General features: G+C 38.6%; 1 protein-coding gene across 3 annotated transcripts in view; it reads right to left on the bottom strand.

Moving 5' to 3' along the window:
- LOC122813499 (leucine-rich repeat-containing protein 7-like) overlaps positions 1–22,984 on the bottom strand; it is a 2,638,896-nt gene that overhangs the window by 1,233,750 nt on the left and 1,382,162 nt on the right. For 2 of the 3 annotated variants that reach the window (XM_044085843.1, XM_044085844.1), the window contains one exon: positions 9,847–9,964. The exons of the other annotated variant lie outside the window; for it this stretch is intronic. The gene's annotated coding sequence lies outside the window, so the exon portion shown is untranslated. The remainder of the gene's footprint in view (positions 1–9,846; positions 9,965–22,984) is intronic. 3 annotated transcript variants of the gene reach the window in all.

A 22,984-nucleotide genomic window follows, 5' to 3' on the forward strand; every position in this document is an offset into this window, starting at 1 on the left:
TCTTTAAATTTCTACACCAAGATACACCACTGCCCCTTAAGTATAAGACTAACTGCATTTAACCAACACTGCAACCTAAGAAACTAATCCACTAAATGTTCCTACTCTCATGACTCCATCCACTAAGCTTCATTCCACGGACCACGGCTTGTCTGTTTTTGTCCCTAAACTTTGGTAGTCTTTGATACTTCATATTACTGAAATCAGAGACTACAAACAGCTCAGATGTCATTTCAAAACCAGTACCTAACTGAGCAATGTAAGTGCATGTGTCAGAACACAGGCCACATCATCTAACTCCCAGGGCTGCACTACTGCATGCATCTCGGAAAACCTTGGCTGTTTAATCTCCTAAGCTCTACAACTTATAGACTCATACCCACTGTACCCCCATCTGCACTGTCCTTTGCCTGCTATATTTGATATCCATGGCTCTTGTTATAGGCTCTTTTATTGCAGTTCTCAGTATTTCACAGTCTCTATTCCTTTGCACTGCTAACATTTCCCTCCTTATAGGTATATACTATAATATATGTCTGTTCTTTTGGTTGGACTACATTTACCTCAAGCAACACTTGTATTATACATTCTCTACTCCTGATCCTACTTTTTCCTAAATCTTCCTGTAAATATGTGTATATATTTTTATATCTGTGTTAGATTATATCAGTATATGGTTGTTGTTCTTCTTTCGGCTTTTCTCGGTTAGGGGTCGCCACAGCAGAACTCTGGTCCGCCAATGATTGGCAGTAGATTTTTTACGGGTGCCGAGGTGCCAGCTCAATGCCCAACCTTCAATGAAGGCACACCCATTCTACACATATCTTTATATCAGTATATGGTATAATTTCTTTTAATGTTACTTGTGAATGTTATTATGTATGCAACCCAGGGGGAGCCTTCACACAGTCAGATTTGATCAATGTTCTACCTTGGTGAGAAAAATCAAATAAAAATGAATTAATTAAATACTTGGCTGGAGATGGCTTCCTTACAAGCAACCACATGTATGAAGTTTGAAGTGACAGGAAAAACTCTCTCTTAAAACTTACAGTCCTGGAGTCAGCATAAAGTGTTGTATGACATTCTAAGTGATCTGTCTCTATATATTGATATCTATATCTATCTGTCTGTACATGCATGGAGAAAGATTTTTTAGGATTCTTGACCAGATAGACTCACTGGACCATAAGACTCTCTCTTTCTCGTTTACAGATGTGACATGAGAGGACTGTTTAGAACCTTAATTTTATGTGCAAAAATGATATTTAACAATTGTAGACAGGAAGTGATAAGACTATATTTTCATAGGTTCATACTAGGCTATCTGCCCTAGGGCATTTATAAGCCTAGCCAGAGTGTGTTTGACTTTCGCCACCCATTTTAAATGAATTTTGCTATGCCCTTTTTCAAGGTTAGTATACTGTGCCTCTGTCTAACAGTGACACAGAAGTGATACCCGGGGTAAACCTACTATCTCCCATCCACTCATCAAGATTTCTCTTGAAGAGAGTCAATGAGGGACTCTGTCTAACCTGGACTGGGATTTTATTCTAGAGTGAAGGGAGCCTCTGGGTTATGAATCTGTCCCTCCAGCATGTCCTATTTACTTCAGTGCTGAGGTTCAAGTCTCTTGAGCGCGTAGCTCGATGGGATTTGGATTTTCTGAGGTGCAGCATGTCCATTAATTCCAGTTTGGACATGGCTTTATACGTCAGGCACAGATTGCCTCTGAGCAGGTGGTATGCCACTGAGTAGAGCTGGAGTTTCTTTAACCAGGCAGCATATGGCATCTGTTTGAGCCCTTTGATCCTCTTGGTGAGGTACTTTTGGGGTCTTTCCAGTTGCTGCAGGTGTCTGGTAAGGTACATCCCAAAAGGGGCATTGTACTCAATTATGGGCCTGATGAGGGATGAATAAAGAGGCACGATGACCTCCCCTGATCTAGATGTGTATCCCTTCATGATTAGGTGGGCTATATAAAATGTTTTTTCTAACCACTTTGGTCACGTGGTTGTCAAATGAGAGATTGCTATCAACTTGGGTCCCCAGGTCCCTAATTACTTCTTCCAGATTTAATGGATTACCACCTATGTGGTAATTTGTGGGCACTTTGTTTTTGCCAAAGGGGATGACTATACACTTTTTGGCATTTAGCTTGAGGCCATGGCTCTGGCACCAGTTGTCTGTTTCTATGAGGCCCTTTTGTAGGATGCTTGTGTCGGCTGGAGAGTCGATTATGGCACCCAGTTTGCAGTCATCTGCGAACTTGGTCAGCCACAGTCCTTCCGTGTTAGCTTGTACCCCCGAGAAATATATACCGAACAAGAGAGGTCCCAGGACTGAGCCTTGTGGGACGCCACTTGTAACTGGTTTGGAGTCTGACATGGCTCCAGCAATTCTAACCATGTGGGTTCTGTCCTTGAGCCAGTTTGCAACCCATCTAGTGACATAGGGGTTTATATTTAAGCTGGTGAGCTTATCTATAATGCCCGAGTGGGGTATTGTATTGAAGGCTTTTGCAAGGTCCAGGTAGGCTGTGTGGACCACCTTCCCCTCGTCAATGGCCTTGGTGATTGTTTCAAAGAAATCAACCAGGTTTAAGAGGCAGGATATGCCCTTAACAAAGCCGAACTGGGTAGGATCCAGTGTCTGTAGGTCCCCAATATCTTTATTTATGAGGTCCATGATGATCCTTTCCATAGCTTTGCAGACCAAGCTAGTCAGGCTTATGGGGCAATAGTTTCCAAGATCCATTGAGGCACCACCTTTGTGGAGAGGGACCACTGTTGCTGTACACCATTCTTTGGGTACATATCCTGTAGTAAGGCTGAGATTGAACAGTAGTTTTATGTTTAGGTTTAGTTCTTCTTGGAGTTCATGTAGGATGCAGCCCGGGACACCGTCTGGTCCCATTGATGCTGTGTTTTTTGCTTTGGAGAGGGCGGCTCTTACCTGAGCATCTGAGATGTCAGGGGGGCAGCACTCTGCTGGGATAGATATTTGCCCTTTTGGTGGGGAAGGGGGGGAGAAGTTTGTGCTGAACCTGTCAGCAAGGATGTTGGCAATGTCTGTGGGTTCGGTGTATTTTTTGTCATTTTGGACTAATTCTGAGCATATCTGGGAATTCCCACACAGGTTCCTAACATAACTAAAGAAAGCCTTGTGATTATCCTTATTGTCCTGTGCAATTTTTCTCTCGAAGCTGGACTTAGACGATTTTATGAGTGCCTGTAGTTTTTTTCTAATACTGATCAGAGATGCCTTCCCTTTTTGGGATTTTGCTCTATCATGTAGTAGCTTCCTCCTTCTATTGTATAGTTTGTGTATGGCTGGGGTCCACCAGACAGGACGCCTAACTTTGGAGGACTGGGTCTTGGTTTTATTTGGGATTGCATGATCCATGCATTCCTGAAGGTGTTCATAGAATGCATTTATAAAGGATTCTGTGGTCTGGGCCGTATTTTCCACAGGCCCGGGGGCTTTGAAGGATTCCACCTCGGTTTTGAGGAGTGTGAAATTTGCTTTAGAGAAGTTTTTCACTGTGGTTTTCTGGGCAGGGGCTGGGGTTGGGATGTGAATATCTAGTGAGATTAGTTTATGGTCTGATCTTACCAGTGAGGGATACACTTCTGGTCTGGAGCATAGAGTCCCCATGTTGGTGATGATCAGGTCCAGTATGTTTTCCCCTCTTGTGGGAGTGGCAACAAGTTGTTCCATAGCATTTGAGTTTATAAATTCTAGGTACCTTCGGGCTAGGGTGTTGGAGCTAGAGTAATGCTCCCAGTCTATGTTAGGGTAGTTGAAGTCACCCAATATAATGGTGTCTGGAGAGACCTTCATATTTTCCAGTGTTCTCAGGAAGGCCGAGTTGGGTTCCTGGGTTTGGGGGGGGGGGTGGTCTGTAGCAGGCTATAAACTGGAAGGCAGTTTTACCCACTGTTAGTTGCACATGGATAGTTCCTGATGCTTCGTGCTGTGCCACCAACCTGGAGGTGTGGGTATCTTTGACGAATATTGATACTCCCCCTCTTTTTGTGGTTCGGTCCAAGTTTTGGGGCCGAAAAACATGGTATGAGGTATAACCTGGTAGTGCTGGGGTGCTCTTGGGAGCCTTGAACCAGGTTTCTGTTACTGCACAGATATCAATGTTCTCCATGTTAAGGAGAGTTTCGAGTGCGTGCATCTTGAGGTTTAGACTTCTAGCGTTGAGTAGCATTACTCTTAGTTTCTTATCCCTTGTGATACCTATGGAGGTGGGTTTGTCTTTTGAGCCTTGCCTAAAAAAGGCACTATGGGGGTGGCAAGAGCCTTTGCCAATATCCGAAAGCCCAGGGGTGACAGGTGCAAGCCATCCCTAGCGAAGCATCGTGGCTTGTCGAGCATGTCATTCCAGGCAGACAGGCATTGGATCCCCTTTGAATGACACCAATATTTAAGCCAATTGTTGAAATTGATCATCTTGTCTTCATATTGTGGCATCATTCTTGGTGAGGGTAAGATGCTACTCAAGGTCAGGGTCATACCGACCTGGGCTACATGCTCAGAGAGCTCCTCTATGTCTCTTTTCATGTAGTCCAGGGAGGTACGTCTCAGGTCATTCACACCAGCATGGACAATGACTGAGTCATATTTGTACTTGCCTTGGAGTGACCTGAGTGCTTGTGTTATGTGGCAGATCCTAGCGCCTGACAGGCAGCTCAACGTGACCTTCTCCTTGTTCAGCCTGGTGAGTGGGACGTCAGTGTGCCTGACGATAGAGTCACCTATTACAAGTGTATCAGGTGTGTTGTTTAGCCTTAACGGCTGTGACTGTTCGGCACACTGGCTTTGTGAGCTATGTGTTGCACGTGTTTTGTTTTGGGGCAGCGGTTGCTTGGGTGTCTGCTTTGGAGGTCTCTGCTGCTTAGGCAGATTTTTATTTAGAGCCTCCAAGTATGTTTTTGTGTGTTTATGTGTTTGGTTTGCTGTCGTGATAGGTCTATGCGAGACTGGAATTGTAGTGAGTGTGGTTTCCTTCTCCTCCTGACTGGTTACGCCAATACTGAGTTGAGAGAGCTTAGCCTCCAGTTTGGCTATATGGTTGCATCTCTCACATGTGTTGGAATTTGTTGGGAGGAGGAGAGGGTTGTCTGTGTACATGAGGCAGTTGTAACTTTGCCTCAAGATTCCCAGATTCACCAACTGGACCGGAGAAGAGATTGACAACTGACCTTTGGACATGCTAGAATAGTACTGGGAATTCCTTTATAATTGAAAAAAAGGGTCAATGGGGAACAAAGTACTCAAGGGGAGTTTGTGAGGGTGTAGTGCTTTTAATTTTTTAGTGCTGACTTATATAATTGCTTTAGTGAGCAAGTGCCAGGCTTTAGAGTGGGAATAGGGTGTTTATTATGAGAACTAGATTAGTTCTAAGGGAAAAAGTGAAGAGCAGACTTTGTGGAGCCGAGAATGGTTTAAACCCAATTAAGCGGCACTGCCCGATGCTGCGCTATGAGCAAAATCTCGCAAAGCCGCGCTAAAGCGGGTTTTATACAGGGGGACTTGAAAGAGCTTGAAATTGGCCAAAAACGGCCAATAGACTACCAGATTCTTGTGCTGGGAACACTCCTCCAGGGATAGATAGGCTGCTCCAAGCTCCCCACTGCCACTGGTGAACAAAGAAGTCTCCCTTTATCCAAGAAAGGATATGGGCAACACAGGAACTTTCCAAAAGTCCAGAATAGAGCAAAGCCTGTATTTGGACTACTCTAGGTCAGGAAAGACGGGAAACAAGGAAAAATGTTTTTTTCTTTTTTGCAACAAACAGCAGGAAAATGCAGTAAATATGTAACACAGGTTAGCGCACTTGAATGTGTAGCCTCAACAGGTAAATGCAACAAAACAGGACAAACTTTAAAAGTGCAGGTGCAAAAACAACTTTAAACAGTTTAAAACAGTTCAAGAAGCAGAAATACTTGCAGTTCAGCTAGATCGGACGGTCGCCCAGGTAGTAGCAGGAAAACAAACACTTTTATCAGGTTAGCAGTCACTCTTTTAGCCTCTCTGCTGCTAGCACCACTCTGCAGGACCACAAGGAGCTTAGCTGAGTAGTAATAAGCGCAAAAACCGTGCCAAAGTGGGTTTTATACAGGGGGACTTGAAAGAGCTAGAAATTGGCCCAAAACAGCCAATAGACTACCAGATTCTTGTGCTGGGAACACTCCTCCAGGGATAGATAGGTTGCTCCAAGCTCCCCACTGCCACTGGTGAACAAAGAAGCCTTCCTTTATCCAAGAAAGGAAATGGGCAACACAGGAACTTTCCAAAGGTCCAGAATACAGCAAAGCCTGTATGTGGACTACTCTAGGTCAGGAAAGATGGGAAACAAGGATAATTTTTTTTTCTTTTTTTGCAACAAACAGCAGGAAAGTGCAATAAATATGTAACACAGGCTAGCACACTTGAGTGTGTAGCCTCAACAGGTAAATGCAACAAACAGGGCAAACTTTAAAAGTGCAGGTGCAAAAACAACTTTAAACAGTTTAAAACAGTTCAAGAAGCAGAAATACTTGCAGTTTAGCTAGATCAGACAGTCGCCCAGGTAGTAGCAGGAAAACAAACACTTTTATCAGGTTAGCAGTCACTCTTTTAGCCTCTCTACTGCTAGCACCACTCTGCAGGACCATGAGGAGCTTGGCTGAGTAGTAACAAGTGCACAAACCGCGCCAAAGTGGGTTTTATAAAGGGGGACTTGAAAGAGCTAGAAATTGGCCCAAAACGGCCAATAGACTACCAGATTCTTGTGCTGGGAACACTCTTCCAGGGATAGATAGGCTGCTCCAAGCTCCCCACTGCCACTGGTGAACAAAGAAGCCTCCCTTTATCCAAGAAAGGAAATGGGCAACACAGGAACTTTCCAAAAGCCCAGAATACAGCAAAGCCTGTATGTGGACTACTCTAGGTCAGGAAAGATGGGAAACCAAGATAATTTTTTTTTCTTTTTTGCAACAAACAGCAGGAAAGTGCAATAAATATGTAACACAGGCTAGCGCACTTGAGTGTGTAGCCTCAACAGGTAAATGCAACAAAACAGGGCAAACTTTAAAAGTACAGGTGCAAAAACAACTTTATACAGTTTAAAATAGTTCAAGAAGCAGAAATACTTGCAGTTTGGTTAGATCAGACAGTCGCCCAGGTAGTAGCAGGAAAAAAAACACTTTTATCAGGTTAGCAGTCACTCTTTTAGCCTCTCTGCTGCTAGCACCACTCTGCAGGACCACGAGGAGCTTGACTGAGTAGTAACAAGCACACAAACCATGCCAAAGCGGGTTTTATACAGGGGGACTTGAAAGAGCTAGAAATTGGCGCAAAACGGCCAATAGACTACCAGATTCTTGTGCTGGGAACAGGGCAACACAGGAACTTTCCAAAAGTCCAGAATACAGCAAAGCCTGTATTTGGACTACTCTAGGTCAGGAAAGATGGGAAACAAGGATATTTTTTTTTTTTTTTTTGCAACAAACAGCAGATAAATGCAATAAATATGTAACACAGGCTAGCGCGCTTGAGTGTGTAGCCTCAACAGGTAAATGCAACAAACAGGACAAACTTTAAATTACAAGTGCAAAAGCACACTAAAGCTGGCTTTAAAGCAGGGGGTTAGAAAGAGATAGGAAATGGCCCAAAACGGCCAATAAGCTATAAGACACTGGGCTGGAACCACTCCTCAAGGGACAGACAGGCTGCTCAGAGCTCCCCACTCTCACTGGTGAACAAAGAAGCTTCCTCCTATCCAAATGAGGATATGGGCAACACAGGAACTATGACGCAGCCCAGAGATCAGCAATACCTGAAGACTGGACTATTCTAGTTCAGTAAAGGCGGGAAACAAGGATTTTTTTTTTTTTACAAAGTAGCAGAAATTAGGTACAGAAACACAGTAAATGCTTTAATTCGGCTAGCGCACTTGAGTGTGTAGCCTACCAGTTAAACTAAGCAAAAACAAACTTTAAAAGTGCAAAAAAACTCAGAAATACAGGCAGGAATGCAATAAAACAACTTTGCAGAGCTTATTTAGTTAAAGAAACAGAGAAGTCTATATATACAGAAAAGCAGCTAAAACACACAAACACTTCAGATGCAGTGCAACTTAGAGCACTTGAGTTTGTAGCAATATTAAGGCAATTACAGTTATAATAAATGCTCTGAAATATATTCTATATTTCCAAAATGTTTGAGAAGCACAGTCGGAACACAAGGAGGTTCAGGCAAAAAAAAAAAAAAAAAAAAGTTTTTTTTTTTTTTGAAAGTTTTTATAGTTTTAAGAAAGCAAATTACAGGCATATTGAGAGCAAAAGAAGAACATACCATATACAACACATTTGATTTTTACTTGAAAACAAGGTGTATATGAAACAATATTTGCCTACATCACCTATCAATTTGTTGACTTGGCTGACTAGGTCATAAAAGAAAGAATTGTTGCTGGAAACATTAATGATCAGCTAGGGAACAGACTGTTGAGGAAAATAAACTGATTTTAACTCTAGAGAATGACACAGCTGTTTATGGAGTTTATGGACTGAGTGAATTGTTCAAAAACTATATATATATATATATATATATATATATATATATATATATATATATATATACAAGCTGGGAACAAACTCACTCATCTGCAACACAAAAGCAAGACGCCGGCATTAGAAGAGTGCAAGATAAGGGCTTTGCGTAAAAATGATGTGAGCATGAAGCTTAACTTTTAGAAAATCATACAACTAAAAAATGGCGGCAACCACATTTGCAATAAAATGGTGTCTAGAAACAAGTAGGCTGACACCCTATAGGAAGGTACAAGCGTAAAAAGTCATACTGTAAAGCAATCAATCAGTTCTATAAACTCTTCAGAGGCAATAATCATTTTACCATCAGGTGTAAGAAGTGGAAACAAGTGCAGTAATATTTTAGGGACAAAAGAAGAGTCAACACCAGAAATGTTTGTGGGTACAATTGGAATACATCCATTCACTACAATGCATGTAACACAGAGTCTCAATGCCTTCAATGATCACCACAGTGAATATACTCGTTCAGCAGAAAATGTAAATGAAGTCAAAGGTGTCTTTTGGTCTGAAAAGGCAAGATTTAAAATTTAAATCCATTATAGTCGATTCATTTTAGTATTGATGGTAGAATGGACTGCTAAGCAGCCATTTGCCTACAAACATGAGCCATGGGTGATGCATCACTGGGCATACTCTGTTTGGTGTTTCCCACTGCTTGGCTGTGGTATTATACACAATATTTCTCACTTGTCTGTTACTGCACTGTCTCCCTGCTGTATGTGCCTGGTTTTGTTTTCCTGTTATTTCCTATAATTCTCATGCAGTTTACACCTCAAGCTGTTTGTTTCATATACTGCATGCTAGTTACTGTGACCCATTTTTTTTCTTTTTCTGTTTTTAACTTTACAGATTATACATTTTACACAGAGTAACGACTTTTAATACTTGGTTCCAAACGCGTTTGAAATGGATGAAAATTCTAAGGGAAGAACAGCTGCATTTATAAAAATGCGATCTTTATTACTCTGCCTTCAATATTTTTCTGACCATGCAACATTCCAGCATGTTCTAAGTATTATTAAGTAATATGATTTCAAAGAAAACACTACAAAATGAAGGTAACTGAAATGAATGAAGCAAGTTGGATTAGCAGACTATAACAAATGACTTTTCTGTATGTGTGAAATCTCTGATATTTCCTGTAAACTGAGGTGGATATAATGGAGGTGTGGCTCCTATACAGTCTTGCTGACAGACTGTTATCAGAAATTGGCAAGAATTAAAAAGCACTTCTAACCTGTGTATGCTGTAGTTTAGTATCGTCCTTGACTTTCGGTTTCAGAGATACTGCAGTACAACAACAAATCTCGGTCATTTGAAGTTTCTTTCTCTCCACAACAAGAAAAACATAAGACCTGTAAAATAAATTAATTAGCAGTCAGAAACCATCACCATAATTGTAGCATTTATACATGATTAAAATTAAGACAGTTTGAAAGGTTGACATGTCTGACTCATGGTCTAATTATAGGTTACACTGAAGCTTTTATGCCTATACTGCATATAGACATTTTAAAAGATTTTTTTTTGAAAGTTGCTCATGATTAGACACTAGCAAGAGGTGGCAGAATGAGAGGATCGTAGAGACTGAATACTGCCCCAGACTGCATGATAACATCATTCATTTACAATGGGCATAAAATGCCATTATGCCAACAATCTCACCTGATATGCTGTTTACTCAGAGTATTCTGGAAAGGTGAAGTCCAGGTCCAGCCAGTGAATAACAATTAAAAAGTTGTTTATATGCTTTTTCCAGCAGGATGTTTGACTGATTTATTGCGTAGAGGTTTAACATTTCACTGCCTTCCATGAAGCCCAGTATGCAGTGGATATGTGGTCTGCAGAGGTTTCCTTGTAATAGTGTATAAGGCTTATGGAGTAGGTTCAGGAACCATAGCTGCCTCTGTTACAGAACATATCTGGACACCTATAAAGAAAGTTTTGGACCATATGCTACTTTGCCCACATCTGGTTTCCCATGGACAAAAGGTTATCCTGTGGCAAGGGTTGAGGTAGTCAGCATATAGCAGGCTGTCATCAGTATGGGAAGGCAAATCAGGTTTACTTTCTCCTGATCATACCTCCAGAAGTTAAAGCTCATGTCATAGACTTTGAGGATATAATGCCTTTGGCCTCTTCTCTTAAAACTGCAGTATTGCACTCTCCCATTATAGTAGCCATTACCTGATATGTGAGAAGTCAACCTTGGTATTCACATAACTCATTTGTTGTTGCAGGGCTATTGGGTTAATAATAATAATAATAATAAACTTATTACCTATTCAGTACTCATAAGAAGGATGTGGGTGGGAAGCTTAGTAATTGGGAGGCAGTGACAGGCAGAATAGTTGGCAAATGTAATTCTAGAAGATGGAGGTGGGTTACTAACTCATTTATCCTATCTAGCTTATCGCTTAGCAGCAATATTATCAGACTGAGGTTTTAAAGCTCTATATTGAGGTGGAGTTGTGTCTTGGGTCGATTTATAGAAGGTTGAGCCACCACTGAGCATGCACTGTAGGGTCAGTTTGACTTTGATATATCCATTCCAGTGGACTGTAGGGTGGCATGTACCACCTTGGTGAAGTTCACATTAGTCTGTATTGGGAGATGACAACACTGAGCTCTTCAGCACATGACATTGCATTATTTTGATGATTTGTAGCAGTGAAGGAGCAGTTTTGTGGCTCAAAGCAAAGTGTTGACATGACTAACAGCACATGCTAAGAACTTTCTGTCCACTTCTTTGGTAGCAGCATGGAAAATCTCTTTAGGGCATCAGTCTTGCTTGACCTTATCGGATGTCTCATTTTTTTTAAATTATCATAGGTCAAGTGTGATCATGCAGGAAGACCATCAGGAGAACTTCACAACTCAGAAATTTAGTGTAAGAGAGATGGTGTAACCTTGGGGGCTTTATTACTGATTACGGTTGTTGGAGGTGTCTCTGGGTAGGTCATTCACAAGGTCATTGCTTTATTTTGCTGAAAGCAGGGGTTTTCAGATATTACCACTTAAAAGTGTTAAGGTCAGACATATTCTCAATAACCACAATTGATTAGCTGACAGCACTTCACACCTACACCTAAAGGTATCCAGATTTCTACTGACCCTGGAGGCACTACTAAATCATACTCCCAACCCATCAGAGATTTTATGTTCACTGAGTATTTATCTTATGGTAGTCAGGCAATTTTGGATGGCTAGCATTATAAAAGCATATGTGTTAGCTTTGTGAGGACTTTTTGGAGTTTTGCCTGAAGTTGGTTGAATAAAAGGACATGGGCCCCTGTTATGCATCCCTAATATAGTGCCCAAATGTAGGTCAGATAATGTTGCCAAGATAATAGTAGTTCATCCAGCAGCATTTGATGGCCACTTGGTAAGGTTATTCCTAACAGAACATGACTGACATATTACTGAGATGCTGGGGGCGTTTAATGGTATAACCAAATCCATTATGTAGCCACTGACAAGAGCTTAGCGTAAGGCACTTTGGAAATAGTACAGGTACTGGTCTCTGTCTTACACTTATTCTCATGGGTTAATCCTGTCCTGGTATTATCTGGGACCATCTCATTTTAGGAGCTTTTTGTTCATTACAAGGACATGGGAAGCTGCATTTCAGAACCTAGGGAGCTGGCATAGGCATGTCAAAGACTGACCAACTGAGCAGAGAGCCATCAGACATTCTGGACTGAGCGTATTAATTTGGGAAAAGGAGAGCTCCTTATTTTGCTAGGAAAGATAACTGGTGGAAGAAGCCAAAAGTTCACATCGTTCTTTCATTATCTAAGTTGCAAGGGAGTAGTAGTCCTCTATGACTGTATAAAATGGTCTTTAATATGGAATCATAGGTGTTGCAGAAGGTTTTCAGGATGACTAGGGACTTAGTTATTATCAGTTTTAATATTTTTTGTGCATGTCATAGGCCAGCCAAGCATTGAAGTATTCAGCTAGATGGAGATGGCCTTAGCCTGAACCAAAACATCTCCAGTTATGCAGCAACTCCAGATGCTTGGTATTAACAGAATAATGGATTCCTATTTTTCAGTTTTGATTTAGTTTTCAATTGGACCAGTGGGATGAGACAGATTTGCAACTCTATGAGTTTTCATCAGCTAAGGAAGTTACCATTCACAGGATAACAAGGTCAGCTCTCCTGTTGGGGGTTATGTTGGTCAGAATGGAGAATTTTATGGCATGGACCCTCTATGAATTTCTTCAGATGGTTTACTTATGCAACACTGACCTTGATTTGTCATTTTGTGGTTTTATGTATATTTGTTTAAAGAATTGCTGCAGATGGATTGAAGTGGTTAGAAGTGCCTAAGACTAATACATTATAATGAAATATAAAGTGTTAAGCATATCAATATATCTATCTAGATAAAATAAAAAGATAAAAATAAAGAAAGTGTTTGAAAGCCAAGGAAGCTAGATTTGAGAAATGTGGATGCTGCAAGGAACCATATATGTTAGCAGTGTTTACTCATTTAGTGGTTCAGCTGTATTTTTCTATTGACTGAGACTCTACACAGCATTCCATGTAGTGGGGAGTTGCACCTGGTTCTCCTGCTATGGTAATATATTCAACAGAGTGCATCCTAGAAGGTGTGGGGAAAGAGGAAGGCTGTTTAAGGGCAGCCTAGTGGGTGATGGTCAAGTGGTCTTCCCCGGTTTTCATTCCTACCTGCCTTTCCTGGGCTAGTCTAGCAGCTGGTATACTTCATGATGAATTTGTGGAATTGTCATGCATGGTAAAATGGGGCACTCTGGGATGCCACTTGGTTTGGAGGCTGGGTAAGTTAGCCAGTGGGGATGATGGTTATGCTACCCAGTCATGGCTGTCCAGATCACTGAGAATATATATGTTAGTAACACCCTTGGATGGAATTATCTGTGGGATGGTTGGTGCAATTGTAGTATGGATACTGGTCGATCCAACTAGTGAGGCTCGTGGTTACACTACCCTGAGGATTCACATCTTTTTTTTTAAATATCTTTTATTAACAATTTTTAATAATGCAATACAAAATGGTAACAAACAATGCACAACCAAAACAATGAAAGTAATATAGACTTATATATAACAAATAACTATTTTTAGCATCTTAGTAATACTCTTGTATGTAATTTATCTGTGGTATAGCTTGGGTTGTACAAACATACATGGTGTATCATGTTATACCAATAAACTGGTCACAAAGGCCTTCACATGTGTTCATGTTTGTTTTGGGTAGGCTCAGGGTGCAAGTGAAGTATGACGGAAGACTCATTTGTCCCTGAGCCTTTTTGTCTTAGAAGGATGCATTTTGAGGGCTTTGCAAAGGTAAGATATCTGCCAAGGGGGTATGTCAAGGGCTTTGCAAGGTTGTTTAATCCAGAGGCATAGACAAGTCAGCTGTCAAACCCAGCAAAGCAGTGATGGTGTTTTCCCCATCCTGCTCTCCAGCTTTGTAGAGGTGGTCACTGTGTCTTTCTCAATTTTCAGTCCTCCCTGACTCTCTTGAGTCAGTGCACTAGTTAGCACGTCTGGGTTAGAAAGCAATACTTCACACAGCATTGGTGCAGCTGTCATGCTTGACAAAAATGGTGCACTCTGGGATGTCAGTTGGCTTGGAGGCTAGGAAAGTCAGCTAGCTTTGAGCTGGTGGCTGTGCCACAATGTCATGGCTGCCCATCTCATTTTGGATTCATATGTTATAAACATTCTTGGATGTAATTATCTGTCATATGGCATATCATGTTGAGTTGGAGGAATTGTTATGTGGAGTTTGGGCTAGCCAACTGGTTGGGCTGGTGGAAATGTTACCTATCGGGGATTATCCAGGATTCATGTTAATAACAATCTTATACAGCTTGGATGGAGCAGATATATAGAATGTATGGTGTTATGCAAACAAAGTGCACTGACCTTTATGTGTCTTCATGGCTCTGGGGACAATCGTGAATTATATTTTTAACAATATAACACTTGTGCCACACTACACAGTTGTTAATACAAACTATCTGCCTAAAGCTTCAAATATACCGCATAGCTGAAACTGAATACTTTTTCTGTAAACATTTCAAAAGAGATATTGAATATAGAACATTATTGTAAATTAAGCTATGTATCATTAAATATTTAGGAAGAGCAAATAAAATTATGTTCAGGACATAGCCAAAAAGTAAGTTATTTTTAGTGCAAATCTGGTGAGATGAGATAGCCGATTGACCCAAAACAAGATAGTACTCTTAAACTCTTTAATAAAGGGAAATTAACTCTATAACTATAAAGATAACTATAACTATGTAACTATAACTATAATTCTAACTATAGCTATAACTATAATTATAACTATACCTATAATTCTAATAACTACAGCTATAGCTATAGCTGTAAATATAACTATAACTATAACTAACTATAACTATAACTATAACTATAACCATAACTATAACTATGTAACTGTCTCTCCACTGAGCACAGGAGTTATATTAGCGGCAACTGAAGACCAATACCTAATAATCTTATTACATTTTACAGCTTCAGGTAGACTTTAAAGGGACTGACCATGCTTACAAAATAAACTATGTAAATCCCTAGCAGATAATTTATGCCAACATGAAACCAGAATGGTGGCTGAGTTTATATTCTTATATAAACTTTGCAAAACCCTAGCAGATAAATTATGCCACCATAAAAAGGGAAGGGTAACCAAGTTTATATTCTTAAGATTAAATAATGAGGCAGTACTATGACTCAAACATGGACCTAGGTTATTAATTTAGAAAAATAATTTATGATATAGTATTGAATAATGAATATGAAATATGGGAATTTTTATCCTCAAGTTGTACATAACAGGAATAAAGTTATTTTAAGATAACAGTGGCCATTCTGGGTATCACAAAATGTGGCAGCTCTTGTTTTATTGTAAAAATATTCATTAACAGAATTTATTTTTGTTTTTCTTTATTTAGCCATATTAATAGGTAAGGTACGCTAGCCCAAGGACTCTTTTCGATGTAACCAGACCCATAAAAAGGCAAAACTACATTGTTAAAACAAAATAAATACAATCTTGAATGAAAAAAATGACATTGTGTATTATAAAAAGTATGCAGTCTAAAATAATACACCATAACACACACTTTTTAGACTTGTAAAGACTAAAACAGATTGTTAATAAGGGCCACAAATGTAAACATAACAGGCAGTGAAGACAGAATTAAAGTGATAATGGTATAAATAAAGAAAGCAAAGTAGAATAGTATTGAAAAAGAGTGATGCGAAGAAGAAAGGAAAATAACAGTTATTTATTTACTTACTTATTCATATTATTTATGTCATTTGTTAACCAGGATGTGACAACTAAGCATAATCAAAGGCCCCTTTTCAGTGGTAGCCAAATGAGAAAAGCTCCAAAAATATGAACAGATTATCAGAAATCCAGTCCTTAAATATATTAATTTCCATAAATTTAAAATAGAACTATATACAGTTATTCTGTTGAGATGCACTATTTAAAGACACACACACGCACACACACACACACACACACACACACACACACACACACACACACATATATATATATATATATATATATATATATATATATAGCGGTATATGTATATGCACACATGCATGCATTTCTCTCTGTCTGTATACATATATATATATATATATATATATATATATATATATATATATATATATATAAGTCAGGAAATTAAATAACATCCCAAACTTTGATGTATTCTGTTTTATTGAAAGGACTATACCCAAATATTTAAGAAATGTATTTCCATTTAAGCTAAACTTCAAATAACATTCCCTATACCTTTCAATTGTCCAGATTTTCACAGAATGTCTGAATTTTTGCCTCCTATTTTTGGTCTGCCCCTTGTAAAATTTCTGTTTTCTGTCAAATCACTGAGGATTAAATTCACTAAACAATGACATCCATTTGACTTTCAGACTTCATATTCTTTAGAAAATGCACACCAACACAAATACTATTATTCTAGCAACTTTTTAGTTTAGTCTGTCCCTATTTTCAGGGCTCTGTTTCTCCCAGTATTTTAAGCTTTGTCCAGATTTCTTGCTCTAAGAGGTTGAGAGGTTTGCGTAGGATTCAGACAGATTTTTACCACTTGGATAAATGACTTACTGCAGGTAGGTCATTTATGCCATGATGAGAAAGATGAGAAGGTGCGATTTACAGGTGGCTTAAGCCACGGCAAGCAAGTCTTTGTTATTATTTTATTAGCAAAAAAAAAAAATCAATTTTGTTTCATCAAAATGTGTGTCTGTCGACATTCTCCTTCTGTTTTCTATTCAAATTTATCAGACAATTTTGTATTATTCATACACAAGCTCATTTACAGAGAGAGATTACGCCATGCAAATGATTGTACATACTTTCTAAGTCAGACATTTTCCTAGCTGATATACTTGTGCTTTTCTGCTGTAAACAGACATATTTTGGCATGAAAATATACATGCATTTTACTTCAGTCATGTAAGAATGGAAATGTGGAACTTTGTTCCTCTGTCATGTATTGAAAATGGGCCTTGGTTCTGAAGGACTATCGCAGTAAACAAATGTAAACAGATATATGGATTGATAGACAGACAGATGAACAAAAATCATGTTTCTTACTTTAGCATACTGAAAAATTGCCCCCTTATACTCAAATGCATGATCTCAAATATTGCTTTTTTATTTACCTTTTTCCCAAAACTTTATACTTAATCAAGTCTATGCATATGACCCATCCTAAATATCTTTTTAATTTTTCCAGCACTTTTAATCTGTTTTGAAGCCACAAGATTAAAGTATTCAACCCCCCTCCCCCCCCCCTTTTTTATTAGCATAGCTCAAGATTGATCAGTGGTTGTGTTAACAGAGTATAAACTTGTTTATTTCACATGTCTCTTTTATTTACTCTTTGAACTTTTTCCAACTATATTTTCTATGGAGGATACACATTTATTCCCAGTACTGCATCATTTACTTTGCAACCCACTTTTTGGCTTATTTTGCTATATCAATATATGATGTGCCTTTCTCCAAACATTGCATTTTCATTCATCTTCTGCATTACCATCTTCATCTTTGGCTGCCTGACCTTCATCCCACTTAGTCTATGACTATTCTGGTAATCTGCATTCTGGGTTAGTAATCCATTTCCTTGTGGATACCCCCATGCATCTTGAGGCATTCAAGGTTCACACCAGTGACCACTGTTTATTTGGATGACATTATTTACTGGCATCAGCTGAGGTTACACTGACCTTACCAAAACATCATTCTCTAGAACATAACTTTTATTATCTTGCATGTGTTTATTTTTTAGTAACAGAAAACAGAAATATTACTAGTTATTTTAGCTACTATATTTTTGCATACTGTTATACTGTTATAAAGTAATTCTGTCTTTTGACTCTGATAGTTAACTTATTCATTTTTTACTGCTGAGTCAACAAGACATTGTAATATGTTTTTAAATCAAAGCAATTGAATACAGAATATAAAAAGTTTCATTCCAATAAATTATTTTTCATATGTTTCGTTCATCTTTGTATTTTGTAAGTGTGCATGTATGTATACTTCATTCAGCCAACATTCTCAGTTTGATTATTTATATTATATAAAGGCTTTTTAACTATGAAGAGCATTGACATCACAGGACGTAAAAATAATAATTTAGCTTTTCTGACATTTTTATAAAATGACAGAAATGCATTATATATGTTTGTTTTAAGAAATAGGGTACCATTAAAATACCTACAATTAAGTTTACATCAATACTGTATGGTGGGACAACTGAAATAAAAAAAATGTGAGCTCAGAATTTTATTCTAAACATTTAGGAATGGCTCTGTTTACAGGACTATAAGTGTGTGTGTGTGTGTGTGTGTATGTGTGAGTGTATATATCTGTGCATGTGTGTCCCTGTATATGTGTATTTGTATGAGTGTGTGCATGTGCATGTGTGTGTGTGTGTGTGTGTGTGTGTGTGTGTGTGTATGTGTGTGTGCATGCTTGTGTGCGTGTGCTTGTGTGTGTGACTTTGTGTATGTGTGTGTCCGCGTGTGCCTGTTGGTGTGTGTGTGTGTGTGTGTGTGTGTGTGTGTGTGTGTGTGCCATTAATTATTTTACTCACTCCTCTGATGGCTGGGTCCACCCCACTTGCCGTGGCATATTTTTATGTCTGACCTAAAGCTCCTTTCAAACTGAGTATGGGAAAATCAGCCATAACACCAAGGGATTTCCCCTAACGTTCCTTTAACTGTGAAAAGGAGGAATGCCGTGTAATGTAGGAGAAAGTGAGTGCGCATTTAGACCTATGGGGTGGTCCATGGAAAACTTTAATTGAATACTGGGAGCTTTTTTGGCAGCTAAGATTAGATACTAGTACTCCCCCCAGTTTAAATTAATACCTCTCCATTTCCAGTGTTTTAAAATTATCTGCTGTTAGATTGCAAATAAGATTAATAATATTGTATAAAATTTGTTTTTTTAGTATCACTAGTTATTTAGAATTCATTGTAATGGCTTATATGCTCATTTAGAAGGCTGCTTGGTTGATTACAAACTGCCAGTCATGCCCAGCTAATTTAAGTAGTCTAAGAATGTTCTGTTTTATTCTGATGAAGTCTCTGATTTTGGGAGATGAAAGCACTCATTAAAAGATCCACTTACAATATTTTGTCTTGGCCCTTGGTGTGTTTCATTTGTTTGGTTTGTTGGTTGGTTCATATGCCTACCTTTTGTTTTGTCTCCTACATTCATCCAGCACAAAGTCTGTTTTAAGGCTAATGTTGAATAGCCACTGTAGAGGGTCTAACAAAACATGTTTCAGGATGGTCAGTATGCAGCCTCGCATGTTATGTGGCCCCATAGATAGTGCTCTCAGCCTTAGATAGTACCATGAGAACTGGTTCTTGGGAGTTTTTGGGGGGCTAGATGTAAGTATTTGATCTGAGAATTTTGGAGGGGAGAAGGGGATGAAGTTGGAGCTGAATTTATCTTTTACTAGACTGGCTATCCTTTGGGTATGACTACGTGATTTACTAATAGCTCTTTGTAGTGCTGGACATTGCCTCTGAGATTTCTAACATAGCTAAAGCAGGCTTTGTGGTTATCTTTCACCTGGGTGGTTATATTTTAACCTCATATTTGACTTTGGTTGATTTGATTAGGAATCCTTGTTTAGTTTAGTTTAGCAAGAACATATTTGGCCTCTTGATAGTTAGATTTATTTGTACTTGAAAGGATTTTTTTTCCTCTTATTATTGAGCCTATTTTTATTAGGGTTCCATCACAGGAGCCTATTTTTATTAGGGTTCCATCACAGGAGATTATTTTTATTAGGGTTCCATCACTGGAGCCTATTTTTATTAGGGTTCCATAACAGCAGCCTATTTTTAAATTTTGCATTGTATTTATTACTGACAGGGGCAGATGGACCTATGTTACATGTGCATAGAACTTGGCAGTAAAGCATTCTTCCATAGTAGTGGGACCACTGAGGCAAAAGGGGCCATTGAATTTAGAACTGTCATCATGATGATGCTGGGATAGTTGATGTATCCTACGAGAATGACATTTGTTTTAATACTTATGGAGACCATTCCAGCTGGGTAGGAACTATGGGGCACGGGAAACATAGAGGGACGGATTCCTGTATGATGTGATAAAAGGTTTTGTATAGTTAGTTGGGCATGAAGGAGTACCACGTCCTTATCTTGTCTGATAAGTACCGAGGTGAGTTTTTTTAAGAAAATAGAATTGCCACCACCTTTAGCATTTACTTTTAATACAGTGGGCCTGTACAAGTGACAGGTATTGAAGCCCTCCACTGATGGAGTACTATCACTTACTGGTTTTGAACCAGATTTCTGTGACAATGCATATATCTACATTTTCTAGGGTATGTAGTGCTTGTAGGGTTTGGACTTTTTTGTTAAGGATCCATAGATTCAGCAAAAATACCTTAAAGTTATCCTGATTCTGCTTCTTTATGTTGAAAGTTTTACAAGACTGACTTTGCCTGAAAACAGTGACTATTTATACATTTGTAATCCAAGAACATATGCAAGTTGCCAGTGCCATTCTAACCTTACTATCATCATTCACTATTTATTATTATTTTTTTTACATTGTATTCAACTGCTTAACTGGGGTGAGATACTACTTACACAGAAAACTCATCTGTTGGTATCTTGAACACTTATTCAGCTTAGATGAGGCTCTCCATGCTTAATCCAACTCCTTAGTTTGTCAGAGTAATCTACTCCTGTCTTTTCCACATTCCTTCTATGAGACACTTTCCCCATGGTAATGCCCTTTAACAGCCTTCAACAGGTAGGATATCTGGCACAATTGCATACATGTGGGCCACTGTTTTCCTTAAGGTGAAAGCCTTAGCAGACAGTAGCAAAACATTTAAGTGAGTAACCATCTGGGTTAATCAATATTTGCTCCCACTTAAGGATCCCTCTATCTATCCAATATTGCCTATCCAGTTGGGTTACAAATTTTCTCTATGCATGGGAGATGTCATATTAATCTGATAGGATATCTAACACAGGTGGAAAATTCCTACTTCTAAACATTCATTGTACAGCAACCAAAGCCACTCCTGCAGTAGCTTCAATAAGTTCTCACAAGGACAGGGTGAACCTGAGGGTACTTTTGTTCTATTAAATGGTACACCACCTTATGAACTAATTAAAACTGAAGCCAGTGACATAACTAGCCATATGTGGAATGCCCTCACCCCACAAAACCACTTCAGGATATAGGCGTATAAGTATGAGATTCTTTTACTTGATTTACCCATAGCATAGTTATGTATTTGTTCTTGCAGATGTTTAATTACTGGGTCATTTGCGGAGATGGGTAGGTTTCTAAACAGATACATAATATGTGCCATTACCATTATCTGCAACACCTGGAATTTCCCTGAGATTGAATGCACATTATTCAGTTTGTATAAAGATTACAACGTTTGTAGTTAACTTAATAAGGTTTTCCTTTATTGTGTCATCATTGCTTTGACCTACATATAGGCTTATGCATTTTGGAGAGCTTACCACAGGGATATTCAGAATTTCAAACTCAAACTTGGGGCTACGAAATGTAATCATTGCCAACTTAATAAAATCACATAATAAACATCAGACATTATCAAATGTCTGGAAAAAATTCCAGTTCACCCTAAACTTCAGGGATATTGTTGCAGTCATCCATGAAAAGATTAAAGGAACTCACTACACCCTAAGGAATGCTCTAACTTAGAAGGTTAATTCTTGCATAATTTTGAGAAATAAGCAGGGACATCCTTGCCTGGTATTGTAGCATGAGACCCTTATATAACAGTTGGACAGAGTGGAGGAGGAGGTGTAAAGAGAGCAATAAAATGTTTATATGGAAACAGAGAAAGGAAGGATTAAAATAACAAGTAAAGAAAAGGTGTCATAGTTTGACAAAACTGATTTATAATGAAAGATGAGCAAAAACTTTTGAACCTTTTACAAATGCAATGTTATCAAGATACATTTTTAAGAAAAAGAAGGCATATTATGAAATGTTTTGACTTATGTTCATAGAAAAACAGGTGGGTGTCCCATTTAAATGTAATGTAAGGCAAATAAGTGAATAAGATGTAAATATATTACAATAGCAATAAAAAAATGGAGAAAGTAACTCAAGAAGGTAAGGTAAATAGTATTCTTGGCTATGCCAGACGGGGGTATGTTTTTTATAAAGGTATGGGGCAAAGAGAATTGTTATAAATCCACAAAGAAAGTACACAGAGGTTCTGGATAAACATTCCAATTAGTAGAAATAAGGACCCAGGAAACAGAAAAAAGATGGAACAAATTGATGGCTCCAGAGTCAACACAATATAAACTATTTTATTTAGCAAACATGAGCGCTTTCACAGTTGATCTAACTGCTTCATCAGATGTTAAGAAACACAATGGCTAGACATTTCACTAGACCTTAATAGGTGGAAAAATTTGAAGCTACCGTTTCTGGCCAGAGTTTCCATAATTAAAATGAATATCTTACCCAAATTATTATATATCTTCATGAATTCCCAAATAACCATACCCAACAACTTCTTTAAGCAAATACACACTGAGCTTGCAAAATTAATTTGGGAACCGAAAAAAAAAATAGAATCTTGTATGACAAACTAACAATTCCCAAAAATAAAGGTGGACTAGACCTTCCAAACTTTGAGACATACTACTTAATCATAAACACCAATAGAGTTTTACGTATAGCTGAATACAACCCAAAAGACAATGCCTGGTGCCCAAATTGGATTAGAATCTACCACAATCATACTAAAAGCCTAGA

This window comes from Protopterus annectens, chromosome 10.part0, assembly GCF_019279795.1.
Source record: "Protopterus annectens isolate FY-2018-M chromosome 10.part0, PAN1.0, whole genome shotgun sequence".
Lineage (NCBI taxonomy): Eukaryota > Metazoa > Chordata > Ceratodontiformes > Protopteridae > Protopterus > Protopterus annectens.